This window comes from Macrobrachium rosenbergii, chromosome 26 (genome assembly GCF_040412425.1).
Source record: "Macrobrachium rosenbergii isolate ZJJX-2024 chromosome 26, ASM4041242v1, whole genome shotgun sequence".
Classification (NCBI taxonomy): domain Eukaryota; kingdom Metazoa; phylum Arthropoda; class Malacostraca; order Decapoda; family Palaemonidae; genus Macrobrachium; species Macrobrachium rosenbergii.
In genome coordinates this window covers 45,445,011-45,457,906 of record NC_089766.1, presented here as the reverse complement: position 1 = coordinate 45,457,906, position 12,896 = coordinate 45,445,011, and the positions used below count along the sequence as shown (strand labels likewise).

Here is a 12,896-nt window from a genome sequence, read left to right as displayed (position 1 = left end):
GTGACCTCATAGGTCCCAGCGCTTGGCCGTTGACATAAATTTTATATTCTATTCTATTCTGTTCTTATCAAAAATATTCTGCGGATAGGTTTCAATTTCCTTAACTAGCAGTATAGTGAACAGTGAGGTTAAGCTGTGGTGCCAATAAAAAGATTTGGATGCACATTGAATGGTTACCAACAGCATTTTGATTCCTGAGTCAAGCTTTCTGGGATCAGGGTTCCTGTAATCATGTGAAGAGTATACTTCCTCCTTTTAATTATCAGCCGGAAGTTCACACACAAACACGTAAAAGTGATTTATCGACATGCATTCTTACGCGCCAGAGGTTACTAATACTTAATTTGTTTGCTTTATTTTGCAGATGGAAGGCGCGAGTAAAGCACCAAGGCTTTGTACAGTATAGTTCCTCAGCCTCTGGAGTTCAGTCTGCACTACTGAACTGTGTAAATGGCAAAATATATGTAGTGTTTTGTGCATTTACTTTTTGTAACCTTGTTTTTTTTATTGCTGGCATTTGCAGTGTTATACATACACCACCCTACTTACAAACAAACGAGTTACGTTCCAGACGGCCGTTTGCATGTTGAATTGTTTGTACGTTGGTTACTGTACTCTTCATGCCCATTTAAGTACAGTATGATAATAAAGTGAATACAATACTGTATGTACACAGGGCAGGCTGTGCTAAAATCTGAACTACGGGTAGCTATAGAGAGTGCCCTGGACACAATTTTAATTTGCGATCCTATTTGTTTGTATCTGAATGTTTGTAAGTTGAATGTTTGTAAGTAGGGTGGTGTCTGTAGTTTGTTACTGACAGAGTTGTCTTAAAGCATATGTAGGTTTCAGTTTCAGGTCATAAGGTTCCAAAATAGGTATAGAATAGAATATTGGATGTAGCCCGAAGGCCAAGCACTGGGAAATATGAGGTCATTCTGCGCTGAAACGTTAGTTCACTTAAGGGTCCTAGTGGTTGGGCTAAATCCGTAAATTCTGTATATCTGTCCATCAAGACCTATCTTGCAGATGCCTTGACTGAGCACAAGGCAACAATATAGATGGTACTGGAAACCACATGGTGATAATCTACTCCCAAACATAGTAGTTGATCATTTACAAGTATTCATTAAATACTTCTGAATCACTAGTAGTTACTAAGCAACTTGTGTCTATTTGCTGTGCCAAAACTTTAAAATAGAAAATAAAGTTTTGTTAGTAATGTATTGATAGTCAATATTTATATGGACAAAGAACTTCCAAAATAGGTACTTAATGGTGTAAGAAAGTATGTATTTAAAACTCCACTAAATGTTTAACATTATCTGGAGAGATGTCAGATAGAATGAACCGAAATCAAATTTAAATAGAGAATAGGCATTATGATTAGTTTAACAAGTCTCTGGCCAATCATTTTATATGAAAGCTTGAAACTTAATGTTGTGAATATGACATGGTGGGCAGATACGATTGAATGGGAAAGCCATTCGTGACCTGGGGAACTAAAAGAACATCATTGACTATTCTATGCCAACTGCTGTCAAGATAAATGATGGATCGTCATGATTTAAAATTGCAATATTTAGAATCTGCTCTTGAAGGCAATAGAAAGTGTAAATAAGGCTTCTCCTCTAACAAGCTGTTTTATCAGTATCATTGTCGTGACAAACCATCTTCCACCCTTTCCCAATTTGAGCTAATAACTTGTAAGAACTGAATATCTGAAGCATCAGTTTTCCTCTAGAACCTCGACTACCCCAAGGGTACCTGTATTTGCCCGGAAAATATGCCAGCATCGTGAACATTATAAGCAATAATGCATTAGAAGATTGAAGATACAAAATGGCCCCTTTGCATTTTATATTGATGGTTCCAAATCCTCAATGTTATAGGATTTGCTGCCATTTCTCTTGAAACAAATTGAATCTTCTCAGACAAACTGATTTCGTACAATTCAACACCGAGATTATTGAAGGTAAATGCCTGACGTTCTTTTGCACAACAAATTAATTTACATTCCACAAATTATGTGAAGCATTTGAAACGTTGAAATATGTTGAAGCTGACCACGTGGACAGAGAAGTGAGGATACTGATAGAGTAACCAGATTAAAATGCTGGAGTTTCAATAGCTCCCTGCACCTTTACAGTGTGGTGCTTTAGTGGCACGCTTAATCTGTAGGGGAGCGAACAGTGCACTCATGCAGTGCACTTGCAGGCATTACTTGGCGTTGTTTGTAGTAAATTCCTTCTGGCCCTAGCTGCACCTGTTCATTCATTTTACTGTACTTCCATTCATATTCTCTTCCATCTTATGTTTCCACCTCTCTCCTAACAATAGATTCATAGTGCAAATGCGAGGTTTTTCCTCCTGTTACGCCTGTAACCCACATGCATTTTCTTCAGCGCTAAATGACCTCAGGCCCCAGCGCTACCTTGGGTCAAACATATCTCATCTTCTATGATTAAGTTTCATTACCCATCTGAACGTCAAAAATTATGTGAACACAAACAAATAACAGCACACTGAATCCTAGATCATAACTTAGAGGCCAGCCCAGAGGAGCAACAGTACTATTACGCATGGAACTGGCTGCACCAATTTTTGCGCCTTCTTTATTCCCAAAGGTATCATTCAGTGAAAGCGTCCTGGTCATGCAACCACAGAAACTGTCGTCAATGTACAATGATGTGATGTTGTGCCATTAATGGATGTCCTTTACAGAAAAAGAGAAGTATAACAGCAATACTTTATTTATCTCTCTTGATATATACAAATGTAGTTCTTGCCTTTAAGATAAAGTATTAATTTTGATGGGTGATTTATATAAATGCAGCATGGGACTTAGACTATTAAAAAGAATGCTGAATATAATGGCATGTCTAGCTTAGGTTTGAAGTAATGTCTACAAAAACAGAAGTATATTGGAAAGAAGAGATAAAGAGGTACTGCAGTTGAGCATGCAGTATATTTTCTAATAAATCCAAAGATTTTTTAGACAATTTCTTAGGTGAGTTTTGCCACAATGGAACATTGCTTGTTTGTTCTGGAAGGAATCTAAAAAGTAGTTTTCTGTTCATAAGAATGTTCTTTCTTTCTGCAAAATTTGCTTGGGTAATTTATGTGCATTACAATATGCACTCATCCTACAAAGCTAACTAAAAATTTTCCAACCAAGAACCCAGAATACAAGATCAGCTCTGGGATACAGGGGATGAAGTTTGTGCGTCAAATTGAAGGAGGCATCCCAGTCGAAGTTGTTGTAGGTGGTATCGTTTCAAAAAGTGATAGAGACAAATGCGTATTTAAATATTCATGACTAGTTCTTAAAGAATAGTGAATGCCAACATAATGCCTCCAACATTTGAAGTTTAATTCAGGGAACAGAATATGAAAAACTCATGAGAGATTCCACCCCTTTCAAATTAGATCAACCATGTTTATTGAAATTATAAGCCTACTTTCTTAGATGATCGAGATTGTGTTTACCCGTAGATAAAGCAAAACATATAACGTTCACAAAGCACTTCATTTCTAACAAATGGGCACCCAGATAGCTTTGTCTACAAAGATTTTTTTTCTTGTAACGAATATCCCAAGCAATTTCTACTCTCATTTGGCTTCTTTCTTTCTACGTGCCATCAGTAGTTTTAATTCTGTATTATGTGATGTTTTTAGGGGTTAGTGGAGGTCCAATTTGTGGCGTGACCATCAGACCTCAAAATGGTCAAGGATTTAAATTCGACCAAGGAGGAGTCCAAATACTCCATCGTCGCAGGTATGGCCTCAAGGATTTGCCTTGAGAAAATCAATTTCAAATAATTATAATCACGCAACTCTTTAAAATCTCTTGATAAAAATACTGACTGTCGCTCATTAGTGCGTGTTAGAGTTATAGAACAGAATATTAGAATAGAAAATACAATTTGGGTCAAAGGCCAAGCGCTGGGACCTATGATGAGTTATTCAGGGCTTAAACGGAAAGTGACAGTAAATAGGATTCAGAGGTGGAACAGGAGGATAGCCTCGCAGTTGCACTATGAATCAAATGTTAGGAGAGGCTGGAGAGTAAGATGGAAGAGGACCTGAACGGAAGTACAGCAAAGAAATAAAACAGAAGAGGTTGATCTAGGGCCGAAGCGACGCTGCCAAGAACCTAAAGTAATGCCTACAGTGAACCGCATGAGGTGCACTGATTTGGCACTCCACCCCTCCGGGAGTGTTTGAATTATAATTAATTCACGAACAACAAAACTGCAAATGGAGATCTTGTTTTTGAGACGTGAGTTTTGAATGGTGACTTTTACACTTTAAGACGTCTGGTTATTCTGAGGTTGGTCTCATTTTTTTTGTTGGCACACATCAATTGAGCTATTGAAGTCATTTTTCTTGACGTCCACATCACTAGTCCCATAAATTAAATCTCGTAACTTATATATTTTTTATTGCCATTATTGAATTGAAGAGATCTATTATCCTGTTTTAATACACAGTAACTAATTTCAAGACGGCATATTCTTCCTATTGAAAGATTACTTTACCAGAAATTTAGGTTCTAGGAGTTATATATGTGGTTTAAATCTATATTTGTAGGATGGTATCTATGTTAGGATCTCTTTATATTCATGGTAGTTATTTTTTTGTATAGGTTTGTCTAGAGATTGAAGGGGGGACATTGTTCAGTGCCATGGACAGACACCGCATCTGATGGCATCAATGTTTTTAGTAGTAATATTATAAGATACTACATTGTGATTAAAATAATAAATGTGTTTAAATTTTAGCTACTCTATTCATTGTCTCTGAGGTTTAAATATATATATAGTTGTTATATATATATATATATATGATATATATACAAATATATATATATATATTTATATATATATATATATATGTCTGTCAGCTGTTTTAATACCTAGGTGTAATTAGGTGGTGGAAAGAAAAAAAAAAAGATCATGAGAACTCGATTTCAAACTTGATCGCTTGTTTATAAAGTCTAAGACACCAACGAATTTCTTAGATGACTGAGATTGTGCTCACCTGGGAGAGAAAGTAAGGCATCACAGAGAGACACAACTCTGAAAGAAACTTTGACAAAGCACTTCAGTTCTCCTACCAAATGGTATAGAAGTGATACGTTTATACTTAGGTTCCCATAAAAATTACTATTGGAGGGTGACTTTTTAAACAAAAAGACATTTCTAAAACAGATACAGGATTTCAGTTTAACAAACAAATGTTGCACACATATATTATTGATGTATATATATAAAAATATAAACATGAATATATAGTTGTATCAACAGAATATAGCTTAAGAAATACAAGCATATAACAACATATAAAAACATATACAACAGGCAATTTATATTTATATAGACACATTCGATAGGAAATCTATATATGTTACGCCATCCATCTTCCATTTCATATAGAGGTCTGTATATTTCAATCACTGAAGCCGGTTCCAACCCAGTTGGGCAGTTTCTTGCAGATGTACAAAGTTGGTTGAACAGGTAATATTTTATAATTCTTCTTCTCGAGGAAATAATTATTTTGAGTTGGCAAATGGATGGTCCAGTCCTAAACTCTGACTCTGTGGAAGACGATTCAGCTTCATAAAAACAAACAAAATGTCTTTTTCAGAGGCGAATTATACAGTAATCTTAAGAAAGTAGTCATATATGGCTGCTGGGAAGACAGTAGGTCTAGTATATACATGTATATATTTTGTTAGTTTCTAACTCTTGTCACTTAACCAGCCAATTTGGCAGATTTTGAGGTTAATATTGTCAAACCAAATGAACAAGTTCCTCTGCTGAAATGGTTTCATTGATCAATCACTGTACTGCTGCAGTGGGATCTGCAGTGGGAGGTTGAAACCAACGTTCTTTGGAAGAAAGTGCTTGTTCCATGGAATAGGTTTCATCTACTGCAATAATATAATAATGATAATATAATAATAATAATAATAATAATAATAATAATAATAATATATAATAAATAATAATATATTGACACGGACAAGAAGATGAACTGTGTAGAGAGATGACGACACAGAAAATTACAGAGGATGTTTTTATCATCCTATCAATAATATGGGACACACCAGGAACATCAAAGATTAACAGGAGAGGTCTGAAAAGATGGACAAGATCAGACAATGGACGAAGCCAGATACAGAAAGAACAAAGATCCCCTCCATGAAAGCCTACAACACAAAGAAACTATTAGAATAAACAAGTGAAGTTTTGCAAATAATGATTCTATTCCACACCACCAGTATCATAGAAACAAATATTTATGGCATCTGCAGGGGACTGCATAGAACTCATGGGGATATAAACAACAACACCACCATCACAACCAACCCAACAGAAACAAAACAGCAACCACCTTGGAACTGGCCTGGATTAACAAATCATACGCGATGAGATCTGAGTTATGTAAACTGAAAGAGATGGCAGAAAAGAGGTTAAGAAGCAAGAAAACAAGAGAGGAACTGAATGAGAAATACAGAGTACATGGATATACTACTTAAACAACACAACAGAAGATATAAAACAGAGGTCAAAGCCTTATTAAAAAGTACATAAAATCATATATTCAACAGGAATAAAGGATATTAACAGAACAAATTGAAAACCAACCAGAAAAGATATGACAGCCAACTAAGAGGGGAAGACAACCACCAGGAAATTCCTAAAGCTGAACCAAGTCAGAGACTTGGGAAAACATATGCAGAGCAATCTGTATCACACAACAAACATGATTTTATGGCTCCAGGAAATCAAAGAGAAGAAATGGGGAGAATAAAACAAAGATTCACCCAGATAACGACAGACACAGTCAGACACCAACATAAAGAAAAATGCCCTTTGGAAAGCCCCAGGTCCTCGATGAAGTCCATTATCTGGCTCAAAATTTCGTGAGGCCCTACACCCACGAATAGCAGTTAACAACTCCAGTGCATTGTATCACAAACCTTGTTTGTAGCTCAAATGGATGAACCACAGGATGAACATCAGTCAATTACAGAAAGACAAGAACAAGGGAAACATGGCAGAATTACAGGTCTATCACCTGCCAAACGCAATAATGTGGAAGTTTTACAGATATTCAGTAAAGGCTATCTTTAACTACCTTGAGGATACAAACACCATGTGCCAACAGAAAGGCTGCAGAAGGACCGTGGTTCAAAAAGACCAGCTCCTAATAGTAAAAATGGTAATGAAGAACACTAAGAGAAGAGGAACCAACTAAGTATGGCATGGATTGATTACAAGAAAGCCTTCGACATAATACCGCACACATGGTAATAGGATGCCTGAAAATATATGGGGCAGAGTGAAAACACCATCAGCTTCTCTTAAAAATACAATGCACAACTGGAATACAAGTGCTACAAGCTCTAAAAGATAAGACTAGCAGAGGTTAACATCAGGAGAGGGATCTTTCAAGATGACTCACTGTCCCCACTAATCTTTCGTAGTAGCCATTTTACCATAACAAAAGTACTGCAGATGATGGATGCTATTACCAACAGAAAGAAGGCACATGGACAACATCAAGCTGTATGAAAAATAGCATCAAGGAAATAGATACCCTAATCCAGACTGTAAGGATTGTATTGGGGACGTTCAAGGATGGAGTTTTGAATAGAAAATGCATTGTCAACATACAAAAAGGAAAAGTAACAAGGACTGAAGGGATAAAGTTACCAGTTGGAATAGCATCAAACACAGTAGATGAGACAGGATACAAATACATGGGAATAATAGAAGGAGAGGATATAAAAATACCAAGAGATCAAGGACAAGATCAGGAAAAGAATATATTCAGAGACTTAAGTGGTGATACTCAAGTCAAAACTCAACGCTGGAAACATGACTTAAAGTATAAACACATGGGCAGTACCAGTAATCAGATACAGTGCAGGAGTAGCAAAAAAGTTGATGAAGGCTGAACTCTGCAGAATCGACCAGAAAACTAGAAAACACATGACAATACACAAAGCACTACACCCAAGAGCAAAAAGATGGACTATACATAATACGAAAGGAAGGGGAAAGAGCGCTACTAAGCATAGAGGAGTGTCTCAACATCGAGAACAAAAGCACTGGGGCAATATCTGAAAACCTGTGAATATGAGACTTTTAAGGAGTGATTGGCAAGAAGGACTGATAAAAGTAGACCAAGACCCAGAAACATACAGATACAGGAGAATGAAAAACAGAACAGAGGAATGACACAACAAAACCAATGCACGGACAGTACATGAGACTGACTAAAAGAACTGGCCAGCAATGAAACATGACAATGGCTACAGAGGGGAAACTCAACAAGGAAATAGAAGGAATGCTAACACTGGCATAAGATCAGGCCCTAAGAACCAGGTATGTCCAAAGAACAATAGATGGAAATAACATAATCACCCATATGCAGGGAGTGCAATATGAAAGACGAGACCATAAACCACATAGCATTATTATGAATGTCCGGTGCTTGCACAGAACCAGTGCAAAAAGAGGCATGATTCAGTAGCAAAAGCCCTCCACTGGAGCCTGTGCAAGAAACACTAGCTAGCTTGCAGTAATAAGTGGTACAAACCCCAACCTGACAGAGTGATAGAAATTGATCAGGAAAGATCCTCTGGGACTGTGGTATCAGAACAGACAGGGTGATACATTGCCAATAGACCAGACGTGACGCTGACTGACAAAATCCAGAAGAACGTATCATCATTGATCTTGCAGTGATATGGAATATGCCAGTGGAAATTGTACCTATAATCATAGGAACACTAGGCATGATCCCAAGATCCCTGAAAAGGAATCTGGAAAAAAACTAGATAGATTAGTAGCTCCAGGACTCAATCAGAAAAGTGTGCCTAGAAACAGCACACATAGTGAGAAAGTGGTGGTTTCCTATGGAGGCAGGATGCAACCCAGAACCCCAAACTATAAAAACCACCCAGTCGAATAGGATGACTGTGATAGACAAAAAAAAAAAATAATAATAATAATAAATTCCTTACCTAAATTCCTTGCCACAATTAGCATCATTGAAGCGATCGTCATTTTTGAATGATAGTAATGGACACAGTGTTCTGCTGGATTGTTGGGCTTGCCTTCACCCCACCTGGAAGGAGTAAGATAATCACTGTTGAGAAACACCACTTCCATCGTCATTCCAAATGGTAACAGCAGAAACGTTCTGTTACTAAAATTGTTGCCACTGTCTTCCACTGCTTGTATATTATAATCCTGAGGGTAGAATTATACCATGTTCATTGAATCGAAGAGGGTAAGTTAGGGAAATTAAGACTCTATCTGAAGGCCCAATACCTCCTTGATGTCTCTTTTATCAGTAATGCTTAATAACTTTTAATGGATTGATTCTTCAGCAAATGTTCAGAACACTAGGCCTACATCTGATGCGGATTTCATGCATTAGGCTACTGCCTATAATATACTGTACATTACATGATACTGTGGACAGTGATAAATGATCCTCTGTCTAACTCTGATTATCATTTCTCAGTAGTCTAAGTGTGATCCAGTGAATCTGTTACCCTATTCCATGATATAACTCAAATGGTCTTTTCTCCTCTCAGTTTTCTTGCAGAAGCATAATGCTTTGATGTAGGTATGGAATCTCTATTGCAACCACTTCAGATCTTACCATGATTCAACGATTTGGTGAATGGTGCCATCTGCAACCCATCTGAGGGTTCCCTGTTCTTGCAAGTCACTTAGTCCTACGTAGGTGTTGTGACCTTTTGCAAGATCTGCAAAAGAGAATAACTGATTAGATTGAATGGGAAAGTATCATTCTCCATCTTTGTCTCATAGGCTATTTTTTAAAAACAGTTAAATCAGCTGTTCTAGAAATTCTATGGAAACAGATGACAGGTAAACTTGTTCAAAGTTTATGATATGTAATCTAGCTTTGCTCTTCTGTAACACATCTTGAAAGATAGATCGTCAAGACAACGCAACTGTTTTGGATATACCAGCTGGTACCAGTAAAAGAAATACTAGCCCTTATATTAGCTTAATCCCCTAAGGACTTACTGGTACATGCCAGTAACTTCCTATTAAAGTGTATTATTGTTCAATAATATCAAATGCATTTAAGAGCAAATTCCTTGACTAGGTTTGTTTGAGCTTAGAACAGTGACTTCTCTGTTTGATTAAACAAACTTGATGGCATTATTTTTAGTGACTTCCTTATATTTAAACTCACGATTACTGTTACTCACCACGGAGGAAGTTGTACTCGTCGTCATGAGTGATTTTGACTAAGTCAGAATTCAAGGCTATGCATTTTTGACGGCTCTCTTCCCAAGTGCTAGTGTCTTCACTGATGAAGTAACAGGAGGATCTCAGCTTGAACCAACCCTTTTATACAGACAAGATGATCTGTAAGTCAAATTAAGATCTTTCATAACAGGGTTGAATGCTCTTTCACGTAAATGTTCAAGGTGGTTTATATATATATATATATATATATATATATATATATATATATATATATATATATATATATATATATATATATATATATATATATATATATATTTATACCGTTGGGTATCAAAGCGTTGATTACTCACCTGTAAATTATTAAGGTGAACATTTGCATGATTCCTGTGACGACTCTCTCCGAAGCAAATTTTATCTGTGCTGAAAAAATAAAACGGAAATTATAGTTGGAAAATGGTTTTTGTTAAGCTATGGGTCGTGGTAACATTGAGCAATAATCTTGAGGAGCCAGTACATATAATGTATAATATTTATAATTTATATATATATATATATATAATATATATATATATATTATTATATGTATATATATATATGCCTTATATATATTTATATATATATATATATACATATATATAAATATTATATATATATATTATATATATAATATGTATTTATATATTTATATATACATATGTATTTATATATTTATATTTATATATATTATATATGTGTATATATATAATATATATATATATATATATATATATATATATATATATATATATATATATATATATATATATATATATATATATATGGTGAACAGTAATAATGGCACAGGAAAAATAACACAGGTAAAAATTACAAGGGTAAAAAAATATATTGATTCATATGCAGTGTTTCGTGTTTTCAGTATTAGCCTCTCGGGGATCCCCGAGGGCTAAAACTAAACAGAAAATTGTATATGAATCAATATATTTTTTACCTTTGTGCCATTTATTCTATTTTTTCGCTTGTGACATTTTGTTATGCCATAATTACCTAAATTCATGTACATATATATATATATATATATATATATATATATATATATATATATATATATATATATATATATATATATATATATATATATATATATATACATATATATATATGTGTATATATATATATATATATATATATATATATATATATATATATATATATATATATATATATATATATATATATATATATATATATATATATATATATATATAATAATATATATATATATATATATATATATATATATATATATTACAATTACCGCTGGAAAGAGACAGCCAGAAGATCATTATTTCACAACCCTTTCCTTCACGTTAACTAGTAATCCCTGAGGACTATCCTGAAATCACGTGAATATTGCAATTTTTTTTAAGCGTAATACGAATATATTATGTAACAATGACAGATTCACAAGTCCGAAAGAAGCAGCTCACTGAACTTCCACAAGATTCCCAGCGCTTTTCCTCACCTTGTACTCCCCTGGAGTGAGGTTGTCAATCGAGTCTGCAATTCTGCTCAGTTGAATATGATCCATTTGCTGCGAGTAGCAGCGACCAGCCATTGCAAGAAGAAGAATGGTCGCAAGCACACGAAAACAAGTAGCAACGGTCATACTTGAACACTTCACCTCTTTGGCTCAAGGAGTTTAGCTTAGTACTAGCTCGAACAGCGTTCTTCTTCTCTCTGAATTCCCAGTGAGGTGAGGGCGTCCTTTTATATAAATCAGCCGCTGCGAGAACTCGTTTGCAACCAAAGTCCTAGCTGGTAAGGATATCATCTCCTAGGACCATTAGGGACGCGGCGAGAGAACTCGATTGTGGGCGTTTAAGGGCGTTATATGTGCTTGTTTATACGCAGTCTAAATTTCATGGCTCGCGTCACACTGTTCAACGAATGCCTTTGTGTCAACTCGTAAAGTTTAAAAGCTCTCTCTCTCTCTCTCTCTCTCTCTCTCTCTCTCTCTCTCTCTCTCTCTCTCTCTGAAATGTGTAATTTTTTTCTCTGCACTCTCGTAGTTCCTTGGGTACATGAAATAGAAAGTTCATGTTTATCACTTATGTTAATAGTCTACCCAGCGTACTTGGCCAAAGGAGGTCGGGGGGGGGGTAAAGAGCGATGCAAAATGAAGACTCCCTTTAGATTCTTAAAAATAAAAAAAGGCTTTATTTAAGAAACACATCTCATTACAACTGAGGGCAGTTTTATGATAATAATATTGTTAGAAAAGAATAAGAAAATATTAATCAAGAAAATGTGACACCGCTTTACTCACGTGCTGCCATATCTGCGGTCACCCTAAGGCGATGGTGGGAAGAAACAATGATAGTTTTTGGTCAGCAGCCTTGGGTTAACCCATTCCATTAAATGATTAATCGTGGGTCAACACAGGAACAATGGATATCTCCCCGAAACGAGGCATCAGCCCTCAAACAAATGAATAATACATTAATGAGCCCTTCAATTCCTAAAGGTAGGCAAATGTAACTTCAATATAATAAAATAATAAAGCATAGCATAACTATAGCATAAAATAATTAAAATTAATAAATACTATACAATTTGCAAGAGAGA

At 35.5% G+C, this 12,896-nt stretch overlaps 1 pseudogene; it reads right to left on the bottom strand.

The window, feature by feature from the left end:
* The window catches only part of LOC136852831 (CD209 antigen-like protein B), a 52,659-nt pseudogene extending 40,627 nt beyond the window's left edge, over window positions 1-12,032 (bottom strand).
* Between the last annotated feature and the right edge of the window lie 864 nt (window positions 12,033-12,896).